General features: G+C 38.5%; 1 long non-coding RNA gene across 2 annotated transcripts in view; it reads right to left on the bottom strand.

Annotated features, from left to right (window-relative positions):
* LOC134652873 (uncharacterized) overlaps positions 1-22,315 on the bottom strand; it is a 257,199-nt gene that overhangs the window by 150,778 nt on the left and 84,106 nt on the right. For both annotated transcript variants that reach the window (XR_010097222.1, XR_010097223.1), the window contains exon 2: positions 7,387-7,419. This is a non-coding gene — a long non-coding RNA (uncharacterized LOC134652873). The remainder of the gene's footprint in view (positions 1-7,386; positions 7,420-22,315) is intronic.

A 22,315-nucleotide genomic window follows, 5' to 3' on the forward strand; every position in this document is an offset into this window, starting at 1 on the left:
GGAAAACGCTCAAAAACCAGACGTATTGAAAAGTGCTAGAGCTTACTATCTCTGCAACTACATATTTCCTATAATATCTTTAATACCGCATAATTATAATACCGATATTTAGATAATAATATAGGTACATGGTAGCCATTACTCAGAATTGCATGTACCTAAATGCTGATACAGATGACGCTGATTTATTCGGATCTAAAGTAACACTCGTGGAGGTTTATTTACGTGATTACCTCCTCATCAGTTAATCAACGGATTTGAGCGAAAAATTTGGCATCTGATAGATATTACTGCGATTTAGGTTAATAGTACCAGCATAAAATATGTGGGCTTATAGCGAGCTGTAAAAGTTCCTTCGACCCTTTGTGGAGCTCCGTCTTCGGCCTTTATCATTTAGATACTTGTAATATTTTTCTGTGTTTGAAGAACTAGTAAGCATGGACGCGAGCTTGCGTGGAAACGATCCTCTCTCGGTCGCTTCGAGCCGTCGGCCCCTAATTGGAGCTTTGGCCTTCGCTATTAAGAAACTTGGGGAAGTTCCAAAAAGCACGCACCTGCTTTACGCTCCGGGCCTTCGGCTCTACGCGGAATTCGGCCTTTATAATTAAGATGCTTGGGAAAGTTGGAAGCACGCACCGAGCCTGGCTCCGGGCCTTCAGCCCGACTCGGAGCTCGGCCTTCGGCCTTTGCAATTAAGAAACTTGGAGTATTTCCAAAGAGCACGCACCTGGATCACGCTCCGGGCCTTACGGCCCTACGCGGAGCTCGTCCTTCGAAATTAAGATGCTTGGGGAAGTTGAAAGCGCGCACCGAGCCTGGCAAAGGGCCTTCGGCCCTACGCGGAGCTCGGCCTTCGGCCTTCGCAATTAAGAAACTTGGAGAAGATACAAAAAGCTCGCACCTGACTTACGCTCCGGGCCTTACCGCCCTACGCGGAGCTCGACCTTCGGAATTAAGATGCTTGGGGAAGTTATAAGCGCGCACGGAGCCTGGCTCCGGGCCTTCGGCCCTGCTCGGAGCTCGGCCTTCGGCCTTCGCAGTTAAGAAACTTGGGGAAGATACAAAAAGCACGTACCTGGCTTACGCTCTGGGCCTTACGGCCCTACGCGGAGCTCGGCCTTCGGCCTTCGCAATAAGAAACTTGGGGATCTTACAAAAAGCACGCACCTGGCTTACGCTCCGGGCCTTACGTTACGGCCCTACACGGAGCTCGGCCTTCGGTGTTAAGATGCTTGGGGAAGTTAGAAGCGCACACCGAGCCTGGCTCCGGACCTTCGGCCCTACACGGAGCTCGGCCTTCGGCCTTCGCAATTAAGAAACTTGGGGAACTTACAAAAAGCACGCACCTGCCTTACGCTCCGGGCCGTACGGCCCTACGCGGAGCTCGGCCTTCGGGATTGAGATGCTTGGGGAAGTTGGAAGCGCGCACTGAGCCTGGATAAGGGCCTTCGGCCCTACGCGGAGCTCGGCCTTCGGCCTTCGCAATTAAGAAACTTGGGGAAGATACAAAAAGCACGCACCTGCCTTACGCTCCAGTCCTTCGGCCCTGCGAGGAGCTTCGGCCTTTGCAATTAGAATACTTGGGGATGTTGTATAAAGCGCGCTCCGGGTCTGTCTTACGCCCCGGGCCTCGTGTAGGGTATGCATCTCGGCCTTTGGCCTTTGAAGAAATGTAGATTTTTACAAAAAAAATAGGTTATTAATGACACTTTCACACTTTTTTCTGTCAAAGTCGGTGCAGAGTTAGCTTAGACGGACTCTACAATCGTATCGATTAATAAATATAAGTTATATGTACACATTTCGATTCCATTAGCGCAATTTGGAACATAGGTATTTGGCTGCTTTTAAAACATGTGTTAAAAACTCATCATCATCCTCCTAGCGTTTGTCCCGTACTGTAACGGGGTCCGCTTTCCTACTTTTCTCCTTCCACTTCGCTCTATCCTGGACATCGGTTTCTGCCAACCCACAGGCGTTTAAATCTTTGGCGATGACATTACGCCACCGCTGCCTTGGTTTGCCCCTCCTGTTCGGGCCTGGTAAGGCAAAGCTAAGGGCTCTGTTGCCTACGTATTCAGGCGGCCTTCTTCTGACATGCCCAAACCACCTCAGCCGACTTTCTTGGAGCTTATCGGCGACGTCTCTCACTCCTAGGCTACCACGGATGTGTTCGTTACGAACCCTATCAATCCTGGAGACGCCTGACATCCACCTCAGCATCTTCATCTCCGCCACATGGATGGCTTGAACATGTCGCTGGGTCACTGGCCATATTTCGCTGCCATAAGTGAGGACCGGCCTTATGATGGTCTTGTACACGAGGCCTTTCATTTTTATCGGCATTTTACTGTCGCAGGTCACACCAGTCACCTCTCTCCACTTTAACCAGGCGGCCGCAATCCTGTGTTGAATGTTGGTCTCCAGTGAGCCGGAATCGTGCACAATGCTCCCGAGATATTTGTATTGGTTGCATTTCTGTACTTCCTGTCCGTCAACCAATATTGGTTCGGAGTCTGAATCGGGGACATTGCACTCCATGAACTGTGTTTTTTGTACACTCAACACAAGACCCCCTCTCTGTAACTGATGCTTCCACGAGAGTAATAATCTTTGGAGCTCTTCTCGGCTCTCGCTACATACTGCCACGTCATCTGCATATATAAATGTCCACCGTGCTTCGTTCTGAGCACCCTCCGTGAGAGTATCTAGTACCAAGCTAAACAGGTACGGGCTTAACACCGACCCCTGATGAACTCCTTCGGTGACTGGTATTGAGCTGGTTACTCCCGCGGTGGTCCTGATCACAGACCTGGCTTCCCGGTACATGTCGGCTATTACAGTGACGTATGCCTCGGGGATGTTCTTAGTCCGAAGCCACCACCATATTGTCTCACGAGGCACGCGGTCAAATGCCTTTTCCATATCCAGAAAGGCCATACACAGCGGTTTGTTCTTAGCCCGGTATTCTTCAGCGATGGTATTGAGAGCAAACATTGGGTCAATGGTCGACATGCCTGGCACAAAGCCGTACTGGTTGAAAGAGAGCGTGCTTTCCATCCGTAACCGGCCATCGATCACTCAAAGTAGTATAATGTAATATGTACTATATTATGTTTTTTTTATGATCGGCGGTCAAAACCTTCCTTTTCTTATCCGATTCAATAATAATAAATGGTTTAATGGGATTTGCTTTTCTTAACATATTTTGAAAATTCTTACTTTCTCAAAATTAGACTTAAACCAACATGTTGCATATATATTATTACTCGTCTTTCAAAGCTCTACATTTTGATACCCTACTCGATAGGTTTGCAAGATATTTTTTTCTTAAGGTTGCGTAATATGGCGTATTAAGTCCGCCATATTGATTTTGTAATGACGTCACATAGCCTATGTCACCCGGGATGACGTAAGGATTCTAATGATATATTATACATCTAAATCGGTTAAGGCATTCTGAAGTTATCGTGGAATAAAGAAACTCACATAAATACATAAATATATACATACAAACATGAACGCTGAAAACAATACACTCTTTTTGTTTGGGCAGTCGTGTAAAAAGATTATACTCGAAATTACGTAAATACGAAGTAAACTCGTTTGGACCACAGTACGCCAGGTAATTTACCATAATAACAAATGTTCGGGTCTATTTTCGGGGTTAGTCTTGGACTGTCTAGAACACAAAATGACTAGTGTAGTATTTTGCCTATATCCCTTTTAGTCTACATCGCAAACGGTCTAGAACACAAAATGACTACAATTATTTAGACCTTTATTTACCTACATTTCGTCGGTTTATCTTTACGTTAGCCATGTCGACGGAGCCCCGCTGCCGCGGGGCTCCTATTTCTGTGCGCGTTGGCCTTCGGCCATTTGAAGATACCTAACGAACCTAACCTACCTATATGTGGTCATTTTGTGTTCTAGACCGTTTGCGATGTAGGCTAAAAGAAATATAGGCAAATATTACACTAGTCATTTTGTGTTCTAGACAGTCCGAGATCAAAGCTATTTTCGTATAGTATTTCTTGGCCCAGAAATGAAGATTAAGATAGAACAGTTTTAGTCACATTTACATGCCATTCTAAAGAATCTATGAGTTTAATAAAATAGATTTCCCCAGGTAAAACAATGTTAACCCCTGGGCCAAAATTAGCCCAGTTCACGGACAACTATTTCTTGAATAAATCTAGCAATTCATAGCTAATACTAAATATTCGGGTCTGTTCCCGTATTCTAGTCTTGGAATCCCGTTGTCTAGGAATAACATTTGCGAGCGCAGCGATTCCGGTACTGCACCGAAACCAAACCTTTATGTGCATTTCATTTAATAGCTATTCTGACCATTTCACTTGGACGTGACTTATTGCTTTTTAGGGTCCCGTAACCCTTTATTTTACTTTAAATATAAGACACCCATTAAAATGCCTGGTTTTATTTGAATAAATGAGATACGGTCAACTTTAAGATACGACAAAAATTTGCTAAAGATACGGCTAAAGTAACGTTTCTTCAAACATAAACGTCACTACTGACATATCCGATCCATATCGTATCTTTAGCAAACTTTTGACGTCCCTATCTTATAGTTCTAATCAGGCCGATAAATAAAATTTAATAATGAACTCGGAGATTCAAATAGCCTAGATATTCCTCAAAAAAAAACACGAATGGCGTTATTAATAAGTCTAACATGCCCTTGCATAATCGTTTTAGTCATTTTGAGATTTGTGTTTGTAACAAGGGGACAAAATTTAACAAAAGTTTTATTAATAAGGGGTTAATTACTAGTACACTTTGTTTTATAACTGTGCCATCATTATATAAAAATATCTGGGTTACCGAGCTTCGCTCGGAAAATATATAAAAACTCGAAAATGCGCGTTTTCTCAGAGATAAGACCTAGCTAGATCGATTTCTCGCCCCCGAAAAACCCCATATAGTAAATTTCATCGAAATCGTTAGAGCCGTTTCCGAGATCCCCGAAATATATATATATATTTATATATAAATAAATAAATATATAAATAAACAAGAATTGCTCGTTTAAAGGTATTAGATAAAAGCTACTTGCGATGTAAGTTGACAAATAGTGCAAAAGGGTAATTATACGAAAAAGTAATGCAAGTCACTATTTCATTACGTTTTCTTTACTAATTATAAAAAACCAAGGGATATAAAATATAAAATACCACATATCTAGAGATAATACTTATAAAATGAACCCGCAATAAAAAGTTGACTCGCGTTACTCTTGAGGTAGATTCTAATTTGATAATTTGTTACGGTTTTTTACTGGTTTTGATACAACCTTGACGCTTATCACACGCACGACTTTCAATTCATTTTGCATGCACCAATCGGAGTGAGTGACCTTCAAGGTCGTCTCAAAATACCCTAACAAGTTGTTCAATGTAAATCAGGCTCGTTCTCGTGGTAGTGGTCTCGTGGTCGTTCAAGAGCAGGGGTCGACAAACCGCAGCTGCGGCTCTTTGGAGTTCTTCAAGTCACCCAAAAAAGTTATAACTAAGAGTTATTAAGCCAATGAAAACAACTTATCTTCCGATCTCCTCAAAAGTTTGCCGACCCCTGATCTAGAGAGGTCTTATTTCATTACAACCCCATATTAGGCATTGTTATTTTAACTCTTTCATACCGATAAGCTTAGGTAAACACTATAAGCATCTCATTTCTTGGGTGGTTTGAAAACCGGGACTAGATTGTATGGTAATTTCAGATTCCGTTGTGTAAGTGGTGGTTTCGAGATGCCACCGCGCAGGTAATCCTGCTAACTATAGGGTACATTGAGATTGAAGCCCTAGGCCAGATTTCATTATGATAGTAAGATTAAAGTTGTTGTAAAATCTAGAAAATAGGTATCGTAAACTACCCAAACTATAGTCGAAAAGTAACTTGAATATCTTCGTTCAGGCGCAACGTCGTAATTATTCAAATGTCGTAGCTCTATGGTCAAATACTTTTATTAAATTAAAAAAAAAACTCGAACTCGCTGTCATTGGGTGTCTTGGAGGCTCAGTTGGCAGAGCGATGGGATAGTGATCAAGAGTCGCGTGTTCGAGTCTCGCCCGAGACGGTGAGTTTTTCCAATTTTCGTTTATTTCTAAGAAAACCCAAAAAGTTCACTGGTATTCCTACGTAACGTATTGAACCAATTAAAAACATAGGTTGATGTTGAGGATAAAAAAGCCGTAACTCGGGTTAGAGTTTTTTTTTTATGTTATATGTATTAATTTTAAAGTTAAACTCATAACATTTCGGATGACGTCATTCAAATCAACCAACACAAATACGATACCGATAAAAAAATTCAAACAGACATTGAAGACGTTTCTACCTCGAACTGATCGACTGCCATCATAGGTTGCTCACACTGCAATTACTTTCAGATCTAGATTTATCCAAACTAGAAGGTGAAAGGCATTACGTAAGTACTTGTGTAATAACAGTCCATAAGTGGGATGGGAAGATGTGCTTTTATAATCGTGACTCGAGCGGAATAGAACGTAAAACAAGCAAAAAAGTTTGAAACACTTACACACATTTAATATACGTTATTTTCTCAAAGATTCCCTGCGATCATAAACATATAAGGATATGTTCCGATATATTTGACCACTTTGACCGTCACTACCTATTTGACGTTGACTGTTCCCGGTCGGATCATCGATCTAACATTTTCTGTGCTTGCTTAGAGATACAGTAGTATCTCTAACAGTAGTTTTTTAAGTAAAAAAGTTTTTTTACACCTAAATAATCGCCGTCTAAGAAATTTATAAAAACGGGAGAATTCATTTTCATACCAAAAACTTATTAGATTCGTTTATTGACTGGTGTAGATACTCTTCTTAAGATGTTTTTCCTTATTCCTTTATTTTTATTCGTGACTTCTTAGTACCTATTCCTTTCTTAGCGTGTTGATTTCTCTCGTTTTCTTCCTTTTATCCTGTTCCTTTGAGGTTTTACTTCGAACGGGAAATATTTTATATTTTGTTTTTGTATTGTAAATAATCTTGAGAATTCGAAGACGTATTTTGTTTTGATACTTAATTTTTTGGCCGAGACTTTTTGGTTTTATTAGAGTTTTTTCTTCAATCTGTAAAAATATTAGACCATACTCGTAGAACTACGATATCGGAGTAACAGTCACGCCTGAACGAAGATACATAGTCTAGTGGGGTAACTGGGGACACAGGGGTATCGTGGTATTTTTATTGAAAAAATATACTCTATTATCTATTTTTATATCTATTTGAAAAATTTGATTGATAGCATTAATAGTTGGGCGGTTTTACGGTACTAAATCCGTAAACCGAAACAGCTTTTAAGCACCATTAAGGACTTAGGGCTAAAACTCACCTTTTATTTATTCAGCGCAGACTTTGTTGAAAACTGAAACAACAAGAAAAATCAAATTAGAAGGATAATTTAAACAAAACATTCAAGCTAAAAGTTACTTAACACAAACGTTAAATCACGGACAAGGTTCATTAGCTATAAAAGTAAAACTACAAAATAACAATCCATCAAAATTACTTTGAGTGTAAATTATTTGTAGCTACTAATATCGTTTAATATCGTTAACATTAAGTTGCTCGTGATTTTATTAGTTTTAAGTTTAAGTAATTTTATAAATAGCCCTTCATTTTATGTAAAATCTTAATACAATTATCGGTAAACGAAGAATGAAAGAAAACATATTCAAATAAAATTTATAAGCTTAAAAAAGACAAAGAACCATTAAACCCTTTACCCCACCCCCCTAACCATTTAAGATTATTAAGTAGGCAATGAATATTGTAAGTTACTTAATAGATATTTCGATCATTCTTAATACCGAAAACGAACACCCATTCGACAAACATTTCGTATTTTATTATAGGCGTTGCTCGCCTAAGTTACCCCTTGGGCCAAAGTTACCCATTTTTTATAGGCGTCCGTCTATTATTATTGTCAGCCTATTGTGTCCCACAGCTGGGCAAAGGCCTCCCCCCTCTTCTTCCATTCATCCCCGTTTTGAGCTATATCTGGCTAGTCGCTCAAAAAGGAGTCTAAGTTATCCCGCCATCGCCGACGAGGTCTGCCGGATCCGCGGTTTGACTCGGATGTGAGGCGTCCTAATTGTCCTTGATTACTTTAATACATGCGCAAAAGCAATCTCGAACATAATTTGAAAACTCTCGAAGCGTAATCAAACAGATACAGCAGAAACTAAACAAGAAAATATTGTTCCAACTTGACAGGAGCCAGATACTACTAAATAGTGAAGACTGAAAACCCCCTTCACAACGCCGCGAGAATCGTAGATGGCGCTTAGTATTAATAATAAATAAATAAATATTAATGGACATTTTTACACAAATTGACTAAGCCCCACGGTAAGCTCAGAAGGCTTGTGTTGTGGGTACTCAGGCAACGAGCAGTATTATTTTTACATTTTAGTTAAGATCAATGTGGCTAATTCCGTCATAGTGGCTATTCCGTCCACGCGAGCGTATATTACTTTGATTTTCAATCGTAGGAAAAAAACCATCTGCTTTAGATTGCTGAAACTAAAAGCAATCGCTGCTGTCGATGAAATTATCAATTTTGTTCGTTGTTCGAGAAAAATGCTAGTAGACGAATAGGCCCTGTGACAGAATTAGCCACATTGACCTTATTTTACTTTTTTACATGAGCTTACTGCAATAATATATACTTAGGTACTGTTTAAAATTGGACTTGGCGAACGGCTGTCATAGCCACAAAATTACTTCCTGTTAAAGTTTTTAAAGGCGCAATCTACTTAGTTACTTTAACCTTCTCAGAGAGCGCACTAGATGCCGGGATTAAGACGAAACAGGAGCTGAGATTTAAATATTTTAGGTAAATATACCCGTCTCGCTAACGGAAGCGGCTCCTAAAACTAGTGCGATAAGGACAAGGCGAAAAATCCTGCGTAAAAATCTCAAAAATCGAGGTTTCGTACTCGACTGTTTCTTCCTCCAAAACTTAACCAATCGTAACCAAATTTGGAAATCTAAATGATTATGAAATTATCTGTGTCGGACCGTTTTGATTTCTTGGCTAATTGATATCAGTTTTGAATAACACGCCTCTCATTGCGGCATAGTCAATTAGGCCATTTTGGCCATTTTTGAAGGGCTCTAGCGCCTTAAGAAACAAATATATCAAAAAAAGCAAAACGGTCCGACACAGATATTGACAATATTAATCTGTGTTGAAAAAATCATTGCTCTAGCTTCAAAACCCACGGAGGAAACAGTCGAGTACGTTTGTATGGAGAAATGACCACTCCTGTTGGCTCTTAAATCAAAAATACGCCTAACAAGCTTTTACTATGCTACATTGCCCCGTTGTGATGACAGCGGTTTGGCCAGTCCAATTATACTTTTCGAAGTGATAAATAGCAATAAGGTGTAAATTTTAATAGGTACGCACAAAGCTGAAATGCAAAAAAACCTCAATGCAATGAAACGGATCAACCAATTTTGATAACATGTGTCTAAGAACCAGCACTAAAAAGCTGCATACAAATACAAATGTCATCTAAATTGGTTTACCCGTTTAAGACCTACGGTGCCACAGACAGACACACACACACAGCGAACCAACTTATACCGCCCCTTTTTTGCGTCGGGGTTGTAAAAATAGTAAACAGCGCCACCTACAACAATGATGCGGTGTGCAGGGCACTCGGTGTTGTATGGAGGTTGTCAGTTTTCTATATTTACTAGTCTTTGCTGCAACTATGTTTGCCATATCGAGTTAATTAAATTTTGCTTGCACAAGATTAAATTCGAATCCGATGTGTACAGTGAATGTTTTTGTGCATGAATACTGAATTTTTGAATATATATCAACACACAGGTACAGTCGCCATCAGATATATTGAAGCGAGCAAGGTGCTCACAAATATCTGAGCACGCCTCTATTGTCAAGGCGTTAGAGTGCTTGTTCAGAAATTGTGAATACCTTGGCCACTCTGATATACCTGATGGCGACTGTACCTACATCACAGTAAGTATAATTCGATATGTAATACTATAGCTTCTGCCCGCAACTTCGTCTACTTGGAATCATGATGATGATATTACCATCCTATGTCCTTCCCCGGGCCTCAAATTATAACCGCCGCGTAAAAGACGCGTTTTGTTAGAACCTTCTGTACTTACTGTTATTTATTTTGTGGTAAAATGTGCTCTTTCTAGACTTGATAATTACCTCGCTTGTTAAGTCATGGTCGGATCGGATGAACTTCGAAATCAAAATAACGAAATACGAAGGGTCCATGTAATAACTAGGTAACATATTCAACATTATTATTCTTCACGTCCCGTTTTCCCATCCCTAGCCAAACGGCAACTCAAAATCCCTGACTGTTTAATTAGCATCTGCTTTAACAGTAGCAGCAAGTCAAAACGTTCCGAATTTTAATTAGGTACACATACACAGAGGTATCAAAACAAACTCCCGAGGAAAATACCTCAGATTGAAAGTTAATTAGACTCACTTCCCACTGTAGTGATGGGACTTTTACGGGAATATTGAGAATATTTTTAGGTACTTAATCGAATTTAAACTGTTGTGAGACATACTAACATTGAATAATTAGACTCACTTGTTTTAAGTTACTCGCGCGAACGCTGCTCGCACTGTTAGTGCTTGAGAAAGGAGACCTAGGCTCTCCGAAACATGTCGCGCGAGTGACTTAAAACAAGTGAGTTTAAACCGTAAAACTATTCAATTTTTTTAGGTGTTGTTTTTACACTTCCTGGCAAAATAGAATTATATTCAACTATAGTCCAAGCATATAGAATTCTAGGTGACACGAGAACGGATCGCATCCGAAACACTATATTGCGCTCCAAAACACGCTTAGCTGAAGTGGGACTGGGTGGGTCACGTCTGACCACCGTCTGCCGCATGCATCCAGATAGGTGGGCTAGAACAGCCACCAAGTGGATACCGCAAAAGAAGCGCGGACGTGGCAGGCCCAGACAGAGATGGCGGGACGACTTAGACACCTTCAGCAGCAACTGGCCGGAAAAAGCACAACGGGAGTTGTGGAGATCAAGGGGAGAGACCTTTGCCCAGCAGTGGGACACCATAACGGCCTAAAAAAAAGAATAGAATTCAGTGAATTTAGGGAATATCCCGTTCCCACAATGTTCCCCCGCGGCCCACCACTACACAATGGGTACGGAGAAATTAATAGCAGATGAAATTTGAATGAAAAAGGAAATTTCACGATTACGACGATTACGGTCGAAGGGTAACTGAGTGAATTTAGAGACCTTATTTTATATAAATATTCAATTGATTATGCAGAGGAATTACTGAGAAGGTTTTGACACTTAATGTTTAATTTGGACATTACTATTTTGTTCGAAACAGTTAATTAACGCTCTCATTTTATAACGACATGCTTAAATTACATGAAACATGGCATGGGCATTTACACATTATGTATTAATATATGGGAGACCGAGCTTTGCTCGGAAAAAATATAAAAACTCGAAAATGCGCATTTTCCCAGAGATAAGACCTAGCTAGATCGATTTTTCGCCGCATATTTAATCGAAATCGTTAGAGCCGTTTCCGAGATCCCCGAAAAATATATATATATAAATAAATAAATAAATATACAAGAATTGCTCGTTTAAAGGTATTAGATAGATAGATAAAAACGGGACTTCATCGCGTGTAATAACCTAAGTTGAAATAAGTTTGTAAATTTACCTCCGACGTTGTCCCCGTGGTCTCGGTCGTGTTTTATAGATAACTAGCGACCCGCCCCGGCTTCGCACGAGTTAACAAATTATACATAAACCTTCCTCTTGAATCACTATCTATTTAAAAAAACCGCATCAAGATCCGTTGTGTAGTTTTAAAGATTTAAGCATACATAGGGACAGACAGCGAGAAGCGACTTTGTTTTATACTATTTAGTGACGTGTAAAAAAAAGTTTAAATCAGTCATGACTTGAACATTTACGTAACATTCTTATATCTATCTATGTTTGGTACTTTATTGAATGAAAAGTAAATCAATGAGGCAAGTAAATATAACTTTCTGAGATCGGGAACTCGTAAAAGTCAGTGTACCTAAACAACATTACCGGTCAGGCAGTGATAACATGACTCGTAGACCCGACATAAGGATACACACACACACGGGTAGTACGGAGCCGTATTTCACGAATACCTACAATTACGTAACAACATTTCCATCTTCACCACATAGAATAGTTGGTAAAAAGTATACTTTGTAACGAGCTACTAACATTGGTGAATGCAGCTTGTTTTATAGACTGTGACAGTAGGTACACGAAGCCACATCGCGTGTACTCCACGCTTAAACGTACAACGAAAGCGAGTATCCACTGACCGGGGATCGAATGACCTGCGGCGAGGCTACTGCGATCTCCGTACCATAGAGCGGTGAACGGATAGAAATGAAACAGTCATTCATTTATTTGTTAAACGTACAACGAGAGCGAGTGTCCACCATAGAACATTGAATGGATAGAACTGTTTTTATTAGTCGTCATTGTATTGTGGTGTCAGCCGTGAGTTCAGTCGTGTCGGATAGAGCAGTAAAAATCGTTTTCGAAACAATGCAATAAGATGACTAATGTGACTAATGTCGCTCAGGATCCTTATAATAAACAGACAAGAGGTTAAATAGGACCAGCGGCGGTAGCACGGTCGCATTTTTATCGCTTGTCATGTCACCATGCCTGTCACGTTCTAACATGTATGTAAATGCGAAAATGATGGGCATAGTGACAGGCGATAAAAATGGAACCATGCTGCGCCCGCAGTTTGACATTGGTTATTTTTGTTACGAACGACAGATTTCGATACTACTTAACTACATTATCGAGCCACTAACTGAATAGATGCTGCTACTTGTAGTTTTGTAATAAAATAATCTGAAAGTAGTAGTAACTACCAAGGTCACGCCGATGCCACGCCGATAGCGCAGCGTCGGCGGCGGCGGCGCGATAATTTTGTCGGCGGCGGCGGCGCGCCGGCGCGGCGCTCATATCTAATGTGTATAGGTATAATTGCATGAATTCTATAGTAATTTAAATTGTATTTTATTTTTTACTTATTTTCTTGTAATGCATGTTAATTATAACATGTAATTTTTTTTGAAAAGATGTGTCCCGCCGAGTTTGTTGCCGGTTCCATATTGGGATACCCTCCTCCAATTGAGGGGGGACTTAAATCTTCTCGGGGCAGGGGTGTAGGGTTGGAGCCGGTCTACCTAGCTTTATTTGACGTTCATAAGCGCATTGTAATTATGCCTACTTGAATAAACACATATACATAGTACATAGGGACAGACAGCGGGAAGCGATTTTGTTTTATACTATGTAGTGATAGTGATATCTGTGAGGTCAAAGCCTTAACCTGTTTAAAAGCTGTTTCTTTATCCAGAACGAGTATTGTAACTTTCTAAAGATAACCGCTTGACCACAACACCATATAAGTTAGAGTTAGACAATCCAAATTTATTAGACTTGCATGAGGTAGGTATTTAAAATCGGGTTAGTAGGTACTAAGCTTTATTTGGAAAAAAAATAACTATGTATTACATGTTTACCTCATTTAGGTACCTGCTGCTAATATAGCTGTGTTGTGACATTACAATATAACTTTATTGCTTTTTGCGTTAATTCTGAATCTGAATCTGAGTAGGTGTACCTATACCTATGTATTTTGAAAATAATTTTGGTTTAGTTCAATGATTGAAAATATGTAGTACTTATAAAATAATATTTTGAAAACGAGAACTACGAAAAATACTCCCAAAAAAATGTACAACGTATTTTTGGCCACACTGAATACTTACCTACAGGTTAATCGCAGTCAATTCTATCAATTCCTCAGCCAGTCCGTCTGCAATCAAATCACAAGTACCTACAGACACGGCAGCCATCACCCGCTCCGGACTTTATTTGATCAAGCCCGGGCATTCCCAACACTTACCGGGGCACACGTTCAGAAACAAAGGCCAATTCAAACTTACATTTTGACTTCAAAACTACATATATCTAAATGGTGCCATTTTATTATCATTTGCCTGTGTGTCGAGAAATGCACGAGCGAATGACTTTATTTGCGCACGCATTTAGGAATATAATACTCTTACTTAATAAAAATTAATAAAAATAAAAATCTCTTTATTTCTGGTTATCATTAGGTACATAATTTTTTTTTTTACTAACACGCCTTTAAAAAAATGTAATTAAAAATGATAAAACTACAATAATTTAACAGAAAATTCGAAATATTCTCCTTTGGCTTTGATACACAAACGTGTAGCGGATTTTTTGCAAGTTCTGTAGTTCCCATTTCCATGACAACACTAATACCGTTTCGAAAAAACTGGTCCCTGTAAGTTCGATTATCCCGTGGCCGGTAACCAAGTACTTTTAGAATGGCCATAGTTCTTTGTTATTTGTTACCTATAATGTCGGTAGCTCCCATTTTCTTGGTAACTCAACTGTACAATATCAGCGTAGGTAATATGTTCTTAAAAATCTTCCTCTAAGTTACGAAGACGATGTTATTTTCTTAACTCAACGAATAATAGCATACATTTATCTTGACTAGTTGTTGTGATTACATATTTATTCCGCCCAGAATGAGGAGCTTTGAAGAGAAAACCAACGAAAAAAAATCGACAACCTACTAAAAATCCGTTCGAAAAACTGGTCCCCAAGAGTTCGATTCTCCCGTGTCCGGTAACCAAGTAGAATGGCCATTGTTACTCTTTGTTACCTATAATGACGGTAGCTCCCATTTTCAAGACGGACACGACTATTACGCTTTTATGTTTCTATTGACTGCTAGAAGAAAGATCATTGATAAGTTTGATGTTATAGATTAAATTGTTTCAATGACAAGTTAAATATTATAAACTGAAATAAGTGTCATATACTAAGAAAAAGTGACCCAGACTAAGACTGGAGGCCTGGGTCACTTTTTCTTAGTATATGACATTTATTTCAGTTTATAATTTATAAAGTAGTGTTTATTAATTGAAATAAAAACAAATTAAAATATCTTCGTTCTAATATAGTAACTTCAATATTTCCAATAAAACGAAATATTTCAAACAACTTCTAAAATAAAAGTACGATTCGGAAAAATCAAATCTTAAGAAAGTCGCTATCTAGCTAACGGCAAGATTTTCTTAAAAATAAGTCGTTATCAATGCAAAGTTCTGAAAGAAACGTCGAAAACTTAGTAATCTGCTTCCCGAATGCCTTTGACAAAAATATCTTCTTTCAAACGTCTGATACAATTCAAATGTCTGCTGGTGTCTGATTTACAACTGATGTAATGTCATGGTTTTGTTTTGTATCAGAAGTAGGTATTTTTTACTACATTTTTTAACTACATTACTTAAACTTTGTACAACCGGTTTATAGTATTTCTAGCGTATCGAGCATTTGTGTGTATTGTACATTCTCGTTGTTTTCTTATCTTTGCTATTTTTAATCGTTATACAATGTAATTCAATGGATGACTGTTATTGGCCTTATTTTTATGTAAGCATTAATATGTCTTAGTTATATTTACGGCTGTTGTTGTCCTGAATACCAATAAAATAAATAAAAATAAATACTACTACGTAATTAAGTAGCTTTTAACTAGAGATGGGCCGAATATGAAGTTAGTCGAATACGAATAATCGGCCGAGTGTTCGGTTTAGATCCTACAGAACCGAATATTCGGCATTTAAACATGAGGAGACATGTCGAATTCATAATTAGGATAATAGGATGTTTTAACTATGTGGAGAGTGTTGAAAAATTACTAGGTTTGTTTCTAGGGAATTCAACTCTAACTCCTTAAGTAATTGAAATGTTTCCAAATGGTTTATTCGAATTTAAACTGTCTTAGTCAGCCTTTAAAAGTAGCTTACACAGCATATTTCTGATTAAAATCTTATGAGACAGGTCTCACCAGCGACGCGGATTCGCTTCGATGCTTAATTTGCATGTTAAAAATTAAAGTTAAGATGTGAGACGATTTAAAATAGCAAAGTAGGTATAAAGACACGGTCGCGGAAAACATTAAATATTACATAATATGTATATCCAATTTTTTGTAAATATCATTGTAATATTTTAATCAGACAGTATGTGCAGGAATTCTAAAAACATACCAGGAATTAGGTAGGGAAAAAAACCCCTTTTTAGGGTTCCGTACCCAAAGGGTAAAAACGGGACCCTATTACTAAGACTCCGCTGTCCGTCCGTCCGTCCGTCCGTCTGTCACCAGGCTGTATCTCACGAACCGTGATAGCTAGACAGTTGAAATTTTCACAAATGATGTATTTCTGTTGCCGCTATAACAACAAATACTAAAAACAGAATAAAATAAAGATTTAAGTGGGGCTACCATACAACAAACGTGATTTTTGACCGAAGTTAAGCAACGTCGGGCGGGGTCAGTATTTGGATGGGTGACCGTTTTTTTGCTTGTTTTGCTCTATTTTTTGTTGATGGTGCGGAACCCTCCGTGCGCGAGTCCAACTCGCCCTTGGCCGGTTTTTTTATTTCAGTTTGTTTTTTAAAATCCGCCAGTAAGAAATCTGAAAATATCTACAAGAAAGTTTTTTCCTATTTAAAATCTCTTCAAACTGCATCGTAAGATATGAAATAACAACTAACCAAAGATGAAAAGGAACAGAAAAAACATTTGCGTTTTGTATTTAATGCCGAGTACTTGAGCGCGGTCAAGCGGAATGTAATTAGGGCAATTGGCCGGTCAACACAAAAAGAGTATTTTGCCCGGTTGCTATGTACAGAACACTCAGTGCAGTAGGCGTTAAATACATAGAGACAGCCAAAGTGATACCGCTATTGTAAATAATATAAGACTCACAGGCCAATTCGAACGTACACTGATATCAGAATTACATCTGATGTCATTAAGTTATTGTGCATTCGCTTGTACTTGTCTGTATACGTGTATTGGCCTGTAGGGCAATTGGCCGGTCAACATAAAAATAGCATTTTGCCCGATTGCCTATGTACAGAACACTCAGACGTGGTACTGTAAGTAATGCAGTTGGCATTAATAACATTTGTCAACATGTCTACATTTTCAATCTGTATTTGCGTCACACTCTCTCACTAAGCAAAACGTCTGTACTCATATAGGCAACCGGGCAAAATACTCTTTTTGTATTGACCGGCCATGGCCGATTGCAATAATTACGTTTTTAGTAACAAAAAAATATAGTTTATCTTTACGATGGCTGTCATTTGGGAGTTTTCGAACGCTTCATAAAGGATTTATGATGTGTGTAAAAAATACTTTTTGCCTAAATTTTAGAGACAAAAACCAAACCGTAATTCTATCCGCAAATTAGGCATTTCAATTGTGTTCTGCTCGTGTCGAATAAAAAATGCTAAACAATAGACAATTCATACTTCAAATTAGTATCCGCTTCAGTATTTCCAGCCATTAGTTTGCTAAAATATTAACGTGATTCAGAATAAGCTAGGATGTGAAATAACTAAACATGCTAATGTACGCAATAAATTGATTGAAAATGTCACCGGATGCAAATAGTTTAAATCACGAATGCGCGCGTGCATAATACTAGTACATTAACACTACACTCTGCCCGCGACTTCGATCGAGTAGAAATGAGCCTCTTGTAAATACTTCCGTACTATTATGGGTGGCCCATTAACTATTTTTCTGGCATGGCAAATACTCCACCGACTAGATCCAAGCTCTTAAAATTATGATAATTATGAAATGATACATAGTATATTATGTTTGTTACTAATCTTATCTTATACCTTTAAACGAGCAATTCTTGTTTATTTATTGATATATGTCGGCGCGAGACACCAGAAAGACGTATTGCAGTGTTACAGTTCATAGCTTTAAACGCCTGTATAAAGTAGATTAGCAATGTTTGGCTACGTATTATTTTGCTTGTAACGAAATAATAAAGTTGCGTAGTGAATAACGCCACCATCTATAGGCGTATTGTTGAACTAAGATGACAGGTAGAAGGCTTTGGAACGTCAAGATGTGTATCTTGAGTGAACGTAGGCACGAGTGGGCATTTTTGTCGTTATGTTGGTAGACTGGTCAGGCAGGTTTACCAACTTGAATTGGAGGCGAGAGCGGTTGGCTCCGCCGTTGGGACTGGCTTCCTTCTTCTTGATCGGACCGCGCTAGAGATCGGACGTTAGCCAAGCTCGTGCCTAATTCGCTACGTTCCTGAAGGCTTATACCTGAAGGATTATTCTGAAAGTTTATAGATTCCAACGTTCTTTAACCGTTTCGCAAAGTGTTTATTCCAAGTGTTATTTTGATTTCTTATGTGCCATTAAGAAGCTTACTTTTGTAAAAATAAAGAAACTATGTGTTGTTTTGAGAAGATGTGTCCCGCCGAGTTTGTTGCCGGGTTAAATCTTCTCGGGTCAGAGGTGTAGGGTTGGAACCGGTTTAGTTTGACTTAACCCGTGAGTTCCCACGTGTGTGACGTCACCATAAGCGTTCTGGCTCAAATTTGAGCCCTTGGGAGCTGACAGGTTAAATAAAGATTTGAACGATTTCATGTGATCTTTTTATTTTAATTGAATCCGATTCCATCGTAAGATCGTTTAGTTATTTTGATTATTTAGTACTGAAATATAGTAGGCACTAGTATGGTTAACGTGTCCGAATGTTTATTTCATGCACTGGTAGCATACCTACTATTTTGGTTGTGAAGTAATACATCTAGGTACTACCCCCACGCGCCCACCGCCATTAGGACCATCCTTTTCCGATATACTTATATATATTTCAGGGATCTCGGAAACGGCTCTAACGATTTCGAGGAAATTTGGTATATGGCGGTTTTCGGGGGCGAAAAACCGATCTAGTTGTTCATTTTTTGAGTTGTTATATGTTTTCCGAGCAAAGCTCGGTCTCCCAGATATTGAGTATAATGAGCGCAATCAGCAATTATTTATATTTAATTGCCTTACGTAATGATGCGTCGATTGCCACAGCTGGTAAAATTTATATTGATCTAGATAATAAAATAAATTCAGCATAATATAATAGTAAAAATCTAGGTCTACTAGATGCGAACTAGGCGAATGTGACGATATTTTTATACCTACAGTCAGCAGCAGAATTTGCGAACCGGGCCAGGTGTTCAAAATGATCTTGACGCGGCTTAAAGTTTTTACTTTGATCTCTTTTCTTTACTTTTGTAAAGAAAAGTAAAAATTATTTATTGTACACAAAGGATTTAGGAAGAAACATAGATTAACTGGTCTTAGAACTAAAAGACAATTAATATGTACATTTAAAGAAATTAATTCATGGTTGTACCGTTCCTACACTTACGCCTGCCACCACGTAGGTAACCAATTCAGCTAATTATCAATGATTTCATTTGATTTCTTTATTGTCAAGAGAATAAGAGCGTGTCAAGGTAATTTTGAAGATCTCGCCCGCTTAGCAACTTCTGCTGCCGACTGCACATTCATTTTCTACCTTGTGACTAACTACGTTATGGGATTGCACAAACTCGGATTACACGCATTTTGGTAAGAACACTGGTGTATGAAATTAGCACTCTATCCTTACTTATTTATCTATGTATAATTTCACAAACGGGTCTTTCCGTGACCACAGTTGCTGCAACTCAACTGAAACGTCGGAATTTAAGGTAAAAACAATGAAATATTATCGCGGTAGACCCGTTTGTGAAATTAAATATGAGTATATGATATATTTTATACCTACAGTCAGCAGCAGAATTTGCGAACCGGGCCAGGTGTTCAAAATGATCTTGACGCGGCTTAAAGTTTTTACTTTGATCTCTTTTCTTTACTTTTGTAAAGAAAAGTAAAAATTATTTATTGTACACAAAGGATTTAGGAAGAAACATAGATTAACTGGTCTTAGAACTAAAAGACAATTAATATGTACATTTAAAGAAATTAATTCATGGTTGTACCGTTCCTACACTTACGCCTGCCACCACGTAGGTAACCAATTCAGCTAATTATCAATGATTTCATTTGATTTCTTTATTGTCAAGAGAATAAGAGCGTGTCAAGGTAATTTTGAAGATCTCGCCCGCTTAGCAACTTCTGCTGCCGACTGCACATTCATTTTCTACCTTGTGACTAACTACGTTATGGGATTGCACAAACTCGGATTACACGCATTTTGGTAAGAACACTGGTGTATGAAATTAGCACTCTATCCTTACTTATTTATCTATGTATAATTTCACAAACGGGTCTTTCCGTGACCACAGTTGCTGCAACTCAACTGAAACGTCGGAATTTAAGGTAAAAACAATGAAATATTATCGCGGTAGACCCGTTTGTGAAATTAAATATGTGTACAAAACGCGAGAGTTTAATAGTATTTTTTCTACTCCAGCACTTAAATGTGTCAATTAAATGACTGACAGTGATATCTAAAGCCATGTCATTTGAATGATTTGTCTATAGGCTCATAAGATGACTGCTAGCAGTCATCTTATAAGTATAATACAACTGCTTTATTTTTTTTAAAGATACAACTTCCGATCATCTTGATTGAAAGAGGTAAGTTTTCATTTACAATAATAACTTTTTTTTTCTTTTTTTTCTATGTTTTGCTGTGTGCATAATAATTCATACAAAGTAACCCATTTTCTTAGTCTCAACTGTTTTGTGTCGGGTGCAGCTGTCATAGAAAAAGTAATGTATGCAACAGCTCATAATTGGTTCTTAAAATTCTCGCGTCTTTTTTTACAAAACTCGACTACGTCTCGTTTTGTAACTTCGACCCTTGAATTTTAAAAACCCTTATTATATCACTGTTGCATAAACTACTATTATACAATCGTGATATAATGGAGATCTTTTCAGTCGAGTACCGTGTTTAGGCAACGAAGCTTGCTAAGTAAAGGTACGAGATTGAACAGCTTGATTATATCACTATTGTATACAATACTTTTTCTACGAGTCAACAAAAAAAACACTTAATGAATATTATTAGTTGACTAAACTATCATCATCTTCCTCGCGTTGTCCCGGCATTTTGCCACGTCACGGCTCATGGGAGCCTGGGGTCCGCTTGGCAACTAATCCCAGTAATTGGCGTGGGCACTAGTTTTACGAAAGCGACTGCCATCTGACCTTCCAACCCAGAGGGTAAACTAGGCCCGTATTGGGATTAGTCCAGTTTCCTCACGATGTTTTCCTTCACCGAAAAGCGACTGGTAAATATCAAATGATATTTCGTACATAAGTTCCGAAAAACTCATTGGTACGAGCCGGGGTTCGAACCCGCGACCTCCGGATTGCAAGTCGCACGCTCTTACCGCTAGGCCACCAGCGCTTCAGTTGACTAAACTATATCGAAATAAATATTATAGTTGAGTTGGGGTCCCATAGTGAAAAAAGTTTGCGATTTCACTTTGGTATACGAAGTCTTAATTCAAGCATTGCAGTCGACGAGTAGAAAAAGTGTTATAGATATCTATGTATAAGTCAGTTTAAAAATATATAAATAAACGTAATCGCAGATTTGCAAAACATAAAGAAAACAACCAACCGCGCGATAGTGTACATTGTGATCAATTAGCAGAAGGCGCGGCGGGTATTATTCAAATTAATCATAATCACTTTGCTAGTTAGCTCGTTAGACGCGATGTCGCCTTTGCTTGTCTCTGGTAGAATAACGTACTAAGACACTAATCAGTTAGTAATTAACAATAAAGGAAAAGAAAACAAGTAATGCCCCTTGTGCACAGTTTACAAAAATGTAAAAGTAAAATACATCTTAAGAGGGAGCTAGAATGCTATTAGAGGCTATTGCTAACGCAATAGAAAAAAAACGGCCAAGTGCTAGTCGGACTCGCCCATGAAGGGTTCCGTATTTAGGGGATTTATGACGTATTAAAAAAAACTACTTACTAGATCTCGTTTAAACCAATTTTCGGTGGAAGATTGCATAGTAATGTACATCATATATTTTTTTTAGTTTTATCATTCTCTTATTTTAGAAGTTACAGGGGGGGGGGACACATTTTACCACTTTGGAAGTGTCTTTCGCGCAAACTATTCAGTTTAGAAAAAAATTATATTAGAAACCTCAATATCATTTTTGAGGACCTATCCATAGATACCCCACACGTATGGGTTTGATGAAAAAAATTTTTTTTAGTTTCAGTTTTAAGTATGGGGAACCCTCAAAATGTATTGTTTTTTTTTCTATTTTTGTGTGAAAATCTTAACGC

Source organism: Cydia amplana, chromosome 12 (assembly GCF_948474715.1).
Source record: "Cydia amplana chromosome 12, ilCydAmpl1.1, whole genome shotgun sequence".
NCBI lineage: Eukaryota > Metazoa > Arthropoda > Insecta > Lepidoptera > Tortricidae > Cydia > Cydia amplana.